The following is a 12,678-nucleotide window of genomic DNA, read 5'->3' on the forward strand; positions in this document are numbered from 1 at the left end:
TGTGGAAGTATTAAAACAATTATGCAAAGAAGAGTATGCTAAAATCACTCCACAGTGATTTAAAAGACTCTTTTCAGCCGTTACCATCAAGGGCAGAGTAATCATTTTCTCCCATAGAGCCAGCGTGGTTTGAAAAGCTTTTTCCCTTCATAAATGGACTCTTCATATGAAAACTGAATTTTGTGTTTGCTAAGGTTACCTATTACATAGGTAACCTATTACATAGGTAACCCAATATAAAAGAAATAGGTTGTTGTATAACATATAAGTGCAGCGAAAAAGCAAAAACAGAAGAAATCCATAAGGGGCCTATACCTTTTTACTGCACTCTTTATTAAACTTCAAATGATAACTATATTTCTTTTAAAACTCAAGAAAAACGTGGGTACATATATCCTTATATATAAATAAAAAAAACTTCCACTAATTCACTAAAACTTTCCTCACTTGTGAAGTCAGCTTGCACGGTCATTGGTCTGTGAAAATCTGCCAGCTCTTGGTTTTCTCAGATAGTTGACTATTTCTGGCTTGGGACAGTTTGTCCCTGAGCTGGACAGAGATCTTGTGATGGATTGAAATGGATCAATGAGCAGGATGGCTGATTTTTTTTTCTTTTTTTTATTATTATTTTTGTCACCACTACACATGACATATTGCCAGTTATTTTGCAGCATTTGTGAATCTTCATCATCATTAGACGTCAGCTGCACATTCAAAGAATCATCGGGTGGCTGTCTAATTTATCATCTTGCAGAGTTTGATTCTCAAATAACTGGCACACAGGTGTGACTGGGATGCATATTTGCCTGATTTGTTTTTACTCCTCATAACAGTCATCGAGTTTGTCTATATGAGGAAGCACACAGACCTAAATTGGTTTTCGGAGGGTTTGTTTAAGGGGGGGATTTATTTGTTCTTCACACCTGCCAGCAGTAACTGCTGGTCATATCGCTGAGATCCAAATATCTATGAACCACAGAGATCAAAGTACGTTGGAGAGGACAAACAAACGAGTGATTGTGATGAAACTGAAGCAAGGAATGGATACGAAAGCAATTGGAAAAAGAGAAAAATGTACAAATGTGATGTTAAATGTTGCAACATCTGATCTTTAGATCAGGTAATGTGGTTTGTTTTGCATGAGAACATAAGCAGAGAAAAAGAGATTGTGAAAACCTAAGGAAGATATCTGTAATATCTGACATTTTCTTGTCGTAATATTCAAATCCAGAAGTTACACTTGGTTTATGTTTATTCAGTAAATACATTTAGGTTTTGACTGCAAACAGGACCGTTGAGTCACAACAGGACAGCACATTTAAAGTATTTACAATATAACTCCATATTCAATATTCAGTTAATACTACATAGCAGCAATTAAGAAAAACTTTTCATGTATAAATGTTAAGTTTTAGCCATATCAGACCTGCAGAGTCAGAGAGAAGACTTTAGGCAGATGTCCAGAAAACAGTCACTGACACTCTCCACAAAAGGTTTGTTACTGAAGAAGCTGATTGTTCAGAGTGCTGTATGCAAGCAGAAAGTTTAATGGAAGGAAAACGTGCTGTTGGCAAATGTGCACCAGCAACAGAGCTAATCACAGTTATGAGAGGAGCTTAAACTGGAGCAGCCTTTTGGTTTAATCGGTGCATTAAGAGCCTCTGCACACGAATAAACAGCATGTCGTCCTTTATTTAGCTCCTTCCTTCTCCACATCAACTCTGACCTGTTTCCCTTTTGTCACTGCCACTCCCATGTGTCATCACATCACTTTTCTATAAATGCCAGCTTTGTAGGGTGCACATCTGATTAATGTTGTTCTTTGCTAGTGAAATCCCACATCTGTTTAAAATCTGCCTAAGATGAGCTGTTTCTGCCAACAACATTATGTTCTCTTTCTATAGATATACAGAGCCAGAGACTCTGGCTGCAACACCGTCTCTCTCCTGAAATAGCCATCGAAGGAGATGCTGCTGGTAGTCTACTCTGTTTTCCATTCCATGAAATGTACGACTACTGCAGAGTTCATCTATTGTTACGTTTTTTTTCACCCAATGAAGTCACAAAAAACAGCTGCTGTTGCTAATAACTCTGTGTACTTTTTCTTTATGATAAAGAGCAAACCCTGAGGGTTACTCTGTGTTCTTTGTTTCTTTTTCCTCCATATGTTCTGTCCTCTCAAACCCTGGTAGACAGCAGCAGATGGATGCAGAATGTGAGGCAGGTTCTTCTGGAGAACTCTTCCTGTTAAAAGTTTGTTTCTTTCCACTGTCGCCACATACATGGTGAGTGTCAGGGGTTGCTGCAAAGTTGGACTTGATCCAGTCAACAATCCACTATTCCAGGGGTGGCCAAGTCCAGTCCTCGAGAGCTATCATCCTGCAACTTTCAGATGCATCCCTGCTTCAACACACCTGAATCAAATGAATGGCTTGTTATCAGGCCTCTGTAGAGCTGATCCCGGTGTGTTGGAGTAAGGATACTTCTAAAACTTGCAGGATGGTGGCTCTCGAGGACTGGACTTGGTCACCCCTGCACTATTCGCACAACATTGTAACATGTCAAAGTGGTAGGAATATTTTTGTATATCTTCACAAAGAAGTGCACAAATACTGGCACATTTCCAGGATCAAGGCGGCATCAGCATTGTAAACCCTTAGGTGCATCCGAAAGATACCACTGGGTAAGTAAATGGCAGGATTTGAGAACCTGGGGACAAGATGAGTTTTTTTTTTATTTTTTTTATGGCACTTAGCATGGTTTTAGTGATCTATTTAAAATCGGACACACCTGTGAGAGGGTCGTTCAGTGTAAACGCTTCGTTGGCCGATTGTCCTATTAAAATGACGAAAAACTGGATATAAAGATATGTTTAAAATCACACATTTCTCTTTTTAGTTTTATGTATACAAATGCAAATCACATCAATACTCAAACAGTATATGCAATCAAATGAATTCAAAAGTAATTCTGTTCAATTCGGTTCATTCCAAAAGAGTTCAATCCAGTTGTCAAATTCAGATTTCTGCAGCATGTATTCAAATTCCTGCAAGTTATGCAATGACTATTAGTAATAAGCTTTCTAATACAATCAGCAGATTGCACTGAATATTAATTTTGATGCACTCTCTCATCCCAAGCAACCACAAGGTGAAGGTTTAGGTCAGGTGAATTTGCTGGCCAAACACAGTGATACTTATTATAGAAGTTTTAGTGTGAGTGTTGGAACACGGCAGCCCATCAACCGCAGAAGACGCAGCTCCACAAGTCGTCACAAAGTTTGGAAATTTCACCTTAGACCTCAAGCAATTTGGATTATATGCCTCTCCATTCTTCCTCTGGGCTATGGGACCTTGATTCCTAAATGAAATACAGAATTTACTTCTGCACCCTTTTACTTTCTACTCCATTTTTTCCCTCCACTTAACTTTCTACAATTTTTCCAGAGCACTATGTGAAAAAAAAAACAAAAAACAAAAAAACAATGATCTGTGTGTCTTAATCTCCTCATGGAGAGTATAGTGACTGTCTACAATTCTCAAATCAAAAGTCAGTCTGGGTCATATATGTCATCATATCCAAATACTTCTGTAGTAAAATTATTTAATTAATCTCATAATTTTCCTGTTCTTAAGAGAAACTGATTTTTTTTCTCTGCAAGCCACAATAATCAAACTTACAGGAACACACACTAAAATTGATGAGTATGTGAATCCATACTTATTCAAATGAATTACATGAATAAATTAACTTTCCACCGGCATTTTATTTAATTGCAATCCACCTGTATAAAAATACATTAGGATACAATTAACTTTCGACTGACCAAACACAATGCAGATGGCAAAAAAAAAAAATAAAAATTGAGAATGAAATCTTATTCTAACAGAGCACTGACAGCCGTACAGTCAATTTCTTCAAAGAACGGGAGCGAACAGGAAACCACAACCTCAGCCGCGTTGTGTCCAGACATCAGCCACGTCCAAAACGCACCTCAAAAGATTTTAATCACTTTGTTGTTCTCCTCCTTTACAAAGAGCTGGAGAAGCACAACGATTGTGCTTCAGAGGCTCACAAGGGAAAACCGCAAAACATAAAAGCGTAAAAAAAAAAAAAAAAGAATTCTTTCAGGTATTTGATTTTGTTTTTTTGTTTTTTTGTTTCCTCTCAAAAGGAAAGTTTAACAGGTCAAAGAAACAAAAGAAACAACATCACAAACACACAAGCAAACACAGTAGACGTCTCATCTCCAGTTGAGTTTGTGTCTCTGATTTACTTCCCTTGTGTTGCTCCTGGCCGAGGCTTATCAAAGAGCTTCTTTCATAAGTGCCAAGATCAAGCCACTGCTGTGACTGCTTGGCACCCACTGAGATGGTTTGAAGATGCCTGGGCAGAGGTGGGGGTGGGAAGGTGGGGGGCTTCAAGACATTGAAGCAGGCCAGAGGAACTCAAAATTGAGGGTAGCTATTGAATGGAGGTGTGTGTTTGTGTGTTTGAAGAAAAATGGGTTCAGACGGTAAATATTCCCCCAGCTCGTCAGGAGAATCCTGTTGGCGTGTCGGCAGAAGGAACTGGCAGAACGAAGCACTCCTTTGGTCGAGCGAGGGATTGTTTTTGCCATATATATGCTGCAAAAATTAATATGTATTTGCTCAAAGCCGTCTCTGCCTCAGCAATTTCTTGCTGACGAACAGCGTAAGGCGGCAGGTGAATGCAGACAGTGAAGGACACGACTCCGGAGAAAAAGTGCAACACGCTACCACACACAAACATAAAAACACCCCGAGGCTGTATATTCCTCGCCACTGCTGAAGCCGTGGTTCCATCAAGCCTGACATCTGGCCTGTTTACTGAAGCCTGGCACTGCATTGCAAATTTACAAAAATAATTGTGACTGGGCAGAGCAGAGCACATTGTCACAAAGGAAAGAGTCTGGTGTGCCTGCTTATATATGATAAGTTTTGACAGCAAAGTAGTTACAAAATGTTGTCACCTTTTTTTTTTTCTTTTTCTTCCTGTGATGTCACATTTGTGAAATCCCCCATACGGCTTGAACTCTTTACGGCAATCAGCTGATTATGGCGGCATGCTCTCTGTGCAAGATTATGAAATATTTACCAGCTGATTACACAGACGGAAAACACTTAGAGGCAGGATAGAGACTACTAAAAGAAGTTGTTTTGAGGCAGCAGGAGAACAGGGCTTCAGTTTCAGTCTCTGTTTACTTGTTGTCTCGTTTCGCTTGTTTTTTGCTCGACTGAGCAGCCTAGCTCTAGGGCACACTCTTATTTAACTCCTCATCCTCCAGCCAGTAAAATAAAGTGAAGCAAGAAACTGCAGACTTGCTCTTTTGACCCCAACTGCTAAAAGACTGAATATTATATCCAAGATTCCTAATGAATGCGGTAATGTGATGTATTATGTGTGCGCGTGATTCATGTGTGCTCTGCCTCGGTCTGCCTCGCCCGCAGCGAGACGGTCGTGCCTTCACTCAGTCTTGACTCTTCTCCCCTCAGGCACCCAAATGATGGGATGACCTTTCCACCTCGGCCGGGGCTGGGATGTCACGCGCAGCATGAAATGAAAACTCATCACCTTGCTAAACTCTTCACATCACTCTTTGCTCTTCCTCCCCTCTTGCTCCTGCATCTGATTTGTATTCTGCTGCTCATGAAAGGTCAGACTTCTATATTCTTAGGATATGTTACATATACAGTATTTATTAGCCGTCCTTTTGGCTGTCATAGAAAGAAGTTCTACAGAAAGAAACACTTATTTCGGTTCATTTGTGTGTATTAGGTGGAGATTAAATTGCAATATTAAAGATGTATTTCATCAGTACATGCTGTAAATAAGATGAGACTGAGTGTATGTATTTATAGGGTTACTCTCTTCTCTCCCCCTGATTGTTTTCTGTCCTCGTCTGGTCCACAGGGACGCCCCAAGGTGATTTCTCTCATCCAGGCCATGAAGCTGAGAAGCTGTCAAAACCACAGTTTGAGTCTACAGAAGAGTCTCTGTGGCTCGGTTTTGCTCTCAGCATGTGATGACCGGTAAAATTGAAAAGAAAAAATATAAATAAAGAGTATTCAGTATGAACAAAGGTAGATCACGCATGTAGTTACCTTAGATAACTTCCCTAAGGTGTGACGACAGAGTTGACAAAACAATTCCTCCCGTTGCAACAATCAGACACTTTAATCGACTTAAACGTCCGTAACTCGCCCAGACTTACTGGTTATCAGAATCAAATGCTGACGTGAATGAAGCAATGAACTTCATCTCATCTGAATTATGAATTGGACATTTTCACTCAGCTTTAATAACTGCACTCTTAAAGAAAGAGGATGATTATTGTTTTAATTTGTAAGAGTGTTATGTGAAAAAGAACAATATGAAAAATGTAACAAAATACTTGACACTACAGAGAAAGAATAGTTTAACTGTTACAAATGAACAAACGAGATTATACACAACCCTTTTCACAAATAAAGAGAGATAAGAGATTCACAGAAAATACACAAAACAGACACAAATACAAAGCATCACCTAAAAAGGAACTAACAGAAAATAACATCATGCACCAGTGGTTTTGGTTTTGGTTTTGATCAGAAACTCTTTGTTCTGTTAGTGTCTTTATGGTGGAAGTATGCTGATTTAGTAATAAACTTTATTTGGTTGTTAAAATTCAGTTTTGCGTCCAAAATGGCGTGCAAAGATTTTTATTTTTATTTTATTGTTTTTCTTGCTTTGTGGGTCTTGCTGAATGTTGATTTCTAACTTCACATTTTCAGAATAGACACACTGAAGAACATGGAGTTTGGGATGAAATATTTTCCAGTCTTCTCACTGCATAAACATTTTTGTCGACAAATAAAAAAGCTCCTAATATGAAGTCAAATCACAATAATTGCAGGAGAAGAGACAATTTCAGAAGAGGCAATAGTGATGAATTTCATCAATATCTCCATCCGTACAGCATTCCATATGACTCCACAAACTTCATTTGATGAAGATGGTGTTCTGCTTTTTTTATGCTCCAACATTTAATTTGTTAGTTGAGAACAGACTTGTAGGCACCTGTCAAAGTCTTGACCTTTTATCAATACTCTTAACCAGATTTAGGTTTGCAATTGTGACACACCAGAATGAAACGAGCAGCTATTTGACACCAAAAAATAAAGAATCTAACCTGAAATTATTCTATTAAATTACAGATTCTGCTTTGCATTGCAGGGACTAGGTTTGCACTGTTTGTACATGTTGATTTTTTATTGATTTGTGTTGTATTTAAACTCCTTGATAGCCCAGAAGACCAACATTTCAGACAACAAATTGGATAAACAGAAATATTACATTTCAAAGATTTGACATTTCTCAAAATATAGCTAGACTCTAAATTACCAGCTGTGTTTGTTTTGTTAAATTACATGTTTTCTGCTTCATGGCTTCGTTTCATTGTCTTAGTTTTAATTAAATTTTTGCATCCTCACAACGCTACTGTTCTGGAATGACTAAAACTTCATTTTTCTACACTATGCAAAAAATGATGAATGAATTGCCTTGTTGAGATATTAATAATAAAATCACTAAGTTATAAGGCAGTAATTGCATCTCTCTTTTTTTTTTTTTTTGCTCCACTCCAATACCACTGCACAAGAACGCTAAAAGGTCAAGGCTATCCGGGTAACAGATGCATAATGAAACCACCCCATATTTCATTGTGAGCGTATTGAGTCTGCAGGAGTAAATCCAGAGCTATGTCTGCATGTGTGTGTGTGTGTGTGTGTGTGTGTGTGTGGAAGTGTGTGTGGGTGTGTGTGTGCTCGTGTATACACTGGTGCAATGTGCAGATGTTTTGCAGGTAGCAGCAATAAAGTTGCTGTTTAAGCATTCATCATTAACAAAAGGTACTAATGCAGCAAATCTAAACTGTATTTACATATTTATCTACTCTTAATTTAAGAGATATACTTTATGCAACTTAATATTCTAAACTCTTCCTTTGCATAAAATCTAAAATATATATATATATTTGTTTTATGCATCAGGATGTCACAAGGAATCATTTACTTGTCTTACACACAAACCTCCCAAACTCCCACCCTCCTTCTCCATCCTGCTGTCTGTCTGTCCCACCCAACAGACTTTTGTCTCTTGGCGCAAGAGGTCCACTCCGTTATGCAGTGAAAATCTATGGATCCATATGAATTTGTCGGTTTAAATTACGTTCAACATTGAGCGTCTTTCTCATAAACTCTAAAGAAGTTTGTGTCCTTATGCTACAATGTCCTCTACCTCAGCTGTGCATCACATAAGCATCAGGGGGGAAAGAGAGGAATGCAAAACATAATTAATATTAAAATCATTATTATAGATCTGAGAGTAGGTTGGTACATGTTGAAATTTCCCCTGCAACTAAACTCACACTTTCTCATAAACCTTTCAAAAAATAGCTGAACAAAGCCCTGTGTACATATTTTGCTATTAGAAGAGCTTTGGTTACCGTCTGTACAGATGTAGGTGTGTCCACCAGCTTTTCCGTCTCCCCTGCAGGAGTGGTTGCTGACCTTGACCTTGAACGTTGCTTCATTTCATGAGTTTTTCTTTTTTTTTTTGATGTGGATGAGCATTTCTTCCAGTGAAATCTCACCAGATCCTAAAGTGAGTTGACCACCTGACATCACACCTGGACACACACACACACACACAAAAAAAAAAAAAAAAAACATCCCTAATTTCTCCCATGAGACCACGGGAGAGCAGGGCAGAGAGAGACTGAGAGGTGGAGTGTAAAGGGGAGCAACCCAAAATGCAGAGGTACCCTCCCTCTGTACGGCATGGCAGTTAATTTAAATTCTGCAAGGAGACAACCCATAAATCACCTCCATTCTGACTAATGGCTTCTGCACTGGGGGAAAACTCTCGCCTTTCCACCTGGAGACTTTGTGCACTGCAAAAAAAGCAAAAAGAAAAAAAATCCAGGCTGCGTTGAGTTTGTGTGCATGGTGTATGTATGCGGGTGCACATTGCGAGTGTGTGTGTATAGATATATATATATATATACAGAATATATGAGTGCTTCACTCAGACAGACAGGTTCTGAAAGAGTCAGCACCACAACTAACCTCTCTGCACACGAGCAGCTTTCACTGGAGGCAGAAATCCCCCCGTGTTCGTCCATAATTAGCCTCCATAACTGCAACTGTCTGACGTCAGAGATTGTGACTTAAAACTCACCTTGGACTGGATTCCAAATAAAAAAAATGAAAAAGAAAAATAAATCCTATGTTGGTGCAGAAACACGCTGCTTACTCACATTTCTCTGTGAGTCATGAGGCATAAAAGCTTTTCTATGTTTACTTTGTCACATTTTTTATTATCACACCACTTGAGTTTTTGCCTAATTGTTTCACAACAAATACTTTTTAGCTGCAGGTGTGTGCTTCAAGCTCTTCTGATTGTTGAGTTGAGAAGCACTCTGTTAATTTGGAGCAGAATTCAAACAGGATAACTACTTGAAATAAAGAAGGCAAATTTATTTATTTGTATTGTTGTGCTATCATCACCAAGTACTTTTATGTGACTAAAGTAAATAAAGCACGATGCACAATAATTTTGTGACTGAATAGTTTAGTTGATTGCATTTTTCCTTCCTGTATTATTTTACTTTGCTTTCCAGTGAACATTACCAGGTGAAACAATTTGCAGAACCTGTTGTACATGTGTTTTTATTTTTTGTAAGATATTGCATTGGCTTGATTTTAACTGCACAACTCTAATTAAATGGATAAACCAATATGCATATTGAGCCTATAACAAAACAGGATGTTAACTGTTTGTAACTTTGACCTTCTGTTAAGTTGCTGTCTTATTGTTTCTTCTTTTGCTGTTAGCTGCCATGACTGGTCACTCCTGGGATGGATGGCCATAACTCCATGTTTTCTCTATTTGCTGATGATGACTTTCACTACGGTTTGGTGACTCTGCATGTCGCTCTACAGTTTCAGCGCTGGGAATGCTCTGGTCAGGGCTACACCACAGACTGTGGACAGTGTGTGACTTTGTAATCTAGTCACTTGCCTGAATCAGTAATCTAGCTCATTCCTGACAGCAGCTGACCTTTGCTCTGTGCTGACAGACAGAACCCCAAGGCCCTGTTGCTTCTTTGTTGTCCACTCATCACTTATCACCACACATGCAGGCATTCAGTTATATGTATACAGTCAGTTTACATTCAGAAATCCACTGCTTAGATGGAAATTGATTAAATAATCTGCCTCACCTTGTAGGAATTAAAGCAACACTTTCCAGATGAACTGAGGCTATATTTTGCAGTAAGCTTGTATAACTGACTTCAGTCAGATCTGTTTCTTCTTAGTTCCCTGCAACAGATATTACCTCAGGCTATAATTTGGTCTTTGTAGCGCTCTTGTAGTTCTTGTCTACGTTTCAATTCTCTCCAGTATACTTTACTTCCCTCACATTTTCCCTCAATCTATCTACCTTGTTTTTCTTTTTAACCCTCTCTCCTGGACTGCGACTCGCACAGGCAGGCAGGCAGGTTTCCTGCTGGAAAGAGCTTTGAGCGGAGATTTAAAACTGTGAGGTTTGACACAGATCACCAAGCTGTGGGGGAGAGTTCCAGTTATCTGCACCAGAAAAGTCCCAACTTCCCTGATGCTTTGGTGTCCAGCTGTGCAAGGAGGGTGGGGGGGGAATGTGGTGCAAGTAAAGCCTAAAACACCATATGCACAAACACCCTCTATTTGCTACATTGAGAAAAAAAATAAAAATAAAAGAAAAACTGAAGATGTCCCAGCAAAGAAATACCAATGCATTATAAATGAAGTTATGGAGAAGTGTACAGACATTTCCTTCAACACTATAGCAGAAAAAATGTCATATTCTCCGGTTTGCAGACTCTTCTGATTTTTCAAAAATGTATAATTTTATAGTTCTTCATAACAGCATACCCTTCAATATAAAGGAAGAGACTTCTGGCAATTCAAAGTTGTACATAATTTATGTGTTTATGGTATGTTTAGCTATTCATTCATAGACTTATAGTTTAGTTTACTAACCATGCATTTACACCAAATCTTCTGGTTGTCCACGGTCAAGACATGTCAAATTTTACATGACTTTGACTCAAATATTTCAGCAGCTATCCAGTAGCATTTCAGAATCTTATGCTATGCAGGTGATCTCTCCAGTGAGGAAGATTCACTCACCCCAACCTGCTGAATTCTTGAAACTGAAAGAAATTACGGAACTAGACCTTCTTTTTTATGTACTCTGCTAATTATGTCAAGGCATTTTGAGAATTTCCAGAGCACAAACGTATAAGATGTTAACATACAGCATATTCAAGCAGCGTACCTCATCCAGCAGAATGCCATGAATTCCACACCCTTGACCCTAAGGCCTCACCGAGCTGTTCTTCAGTGAAAACATAACAGTTTTGTTGCAATCCGACCGCTCATTTACACACCTCCAGTGGTTGGAGTCTCTTTTGAAACCAGTTCTAAAAGTGGAATTTTTTGGGAACACCTTCCACGGAGAAGTCAAGTGCTACTCATGCATGGACCGAAACAACAACAGTAATGGCAGATAGCATTGTGCTGTGTGTCCTTATTGGCCTTTTCAGTTTATCAGCATCTGTAAGATATACTACATTAGTCCTTGGTTCATTGGAGGTGGGGTTTTTTTTTAAATTAGGTGGAAGCTAAGTGTCAATAACGCACATGCCTTTCAAAGAACGACTAAAATCACAGTGCCACATAGTGGCCTGGCATGACACTTGCAGTGGATTCAAGGTATTTTGGCGGTCTCATTTAACATAAATTCTTTCCCCCGATCATCATCATCTGGAAATGCTGTCAGTTTCCAGGCAGCATAAAAAAAGCCTAAGTATTCACACACTATTCAGAACAGCAGGGCATTAAAGCAACACACATGCTTGTTATTTTTATTTTATCCACCTGTTTCTGGTCTCTAGTTTGCATTTGGGGCTTTCCCACCATCATCTCAAACAGCTTTGTGAGGGTCAGCAAGAGAAGACACAATTCAAGGTCATTCTTTACTCATTGCCCCCAGATTGTTCTCATCATAAACTCTCTCTTTTTTTTTCGTACAGCTTTTTGCCTCTTGTGAGAATTCCCTCTTTTCTCTGAAGCCACAGTCTTGTAGTCCAATATCATTAGCCCCCATGAATGGGAGGCTCTCTGTGTGAATCCATTTAGAAGCCTTTTCTGCAGCTCCCTTTCTGTAATCTCTCTAACCCTGTGGGATTAATCACCTATAGAGAACAGAAATCGATCCATTTAATCACTAAAAGATGTGACAAAAACGCTGTAACTCTGGGGTATGGTGGGAAATTATTGGCCAACTCAAATTCATTGGACAGAGAGGAGCAAAAGACCTGGAACAAAAACTGTTCTATAAAGCGCTTTAATAAGGCAATCATTCCATTTATTTGTGCCATGTATTCACAGATGGAATGGTTTCTTTTTATTTTTTATTTGTTTGGGAAACTACCCCCTAAAGGAAAGCATTTCACAAAGCAAATTAATGATTAAGGATAAAACGACTCCGACAATGAGTTTGACCGTGACAACCTTGTCGAGCCTGACAAATAAACATGAATCTCCTGTAGGAGTAAATCATGTTTAGTGC

General features: G+C 38.9%; 1 long non-coding RNA gene across 1 annotated transcript in view; it reads left to right on the plus strand.

Moving 5' to 3' along the window:
• Window positions 1-7,571, plus strand: part of LOC107836873 (uncharacterized) — a 66,025-nt gene extending 58,454 nt beyond the window's left edge. The window contains exons 2-3 of the long non-coding RNA XR_001662849.1: window positions 5,517-5,677; window positions 5,935-7,571. This is a non-coding gene — a long non-coding RNA (uncharacterized LOC107836873). The remainder of the gene's footprint in view (window positions 1-5,516; window positions 5,678-5,934) is intronic.
• The last annotated feature ends 5,107 nt before the right edge of the window (window positions 7,572-12,678 follow it).

The sequence above is a fragment of the Poecilia formosa genome, unplaced genomic scaffold (genome assembly GCF_000485575.1).
Source record: "Poecilia formosa unplaced genomic scaffold, Poecilia_formosa-5.1.2 Scaffold94, whole genome shotgun sequence".
NCBI lineage: Eukaryota > Metazoa > Chordata > Actinopteri > Cyprinodontiformes > Poeciliidae > Poecilia > Poecilia formosa.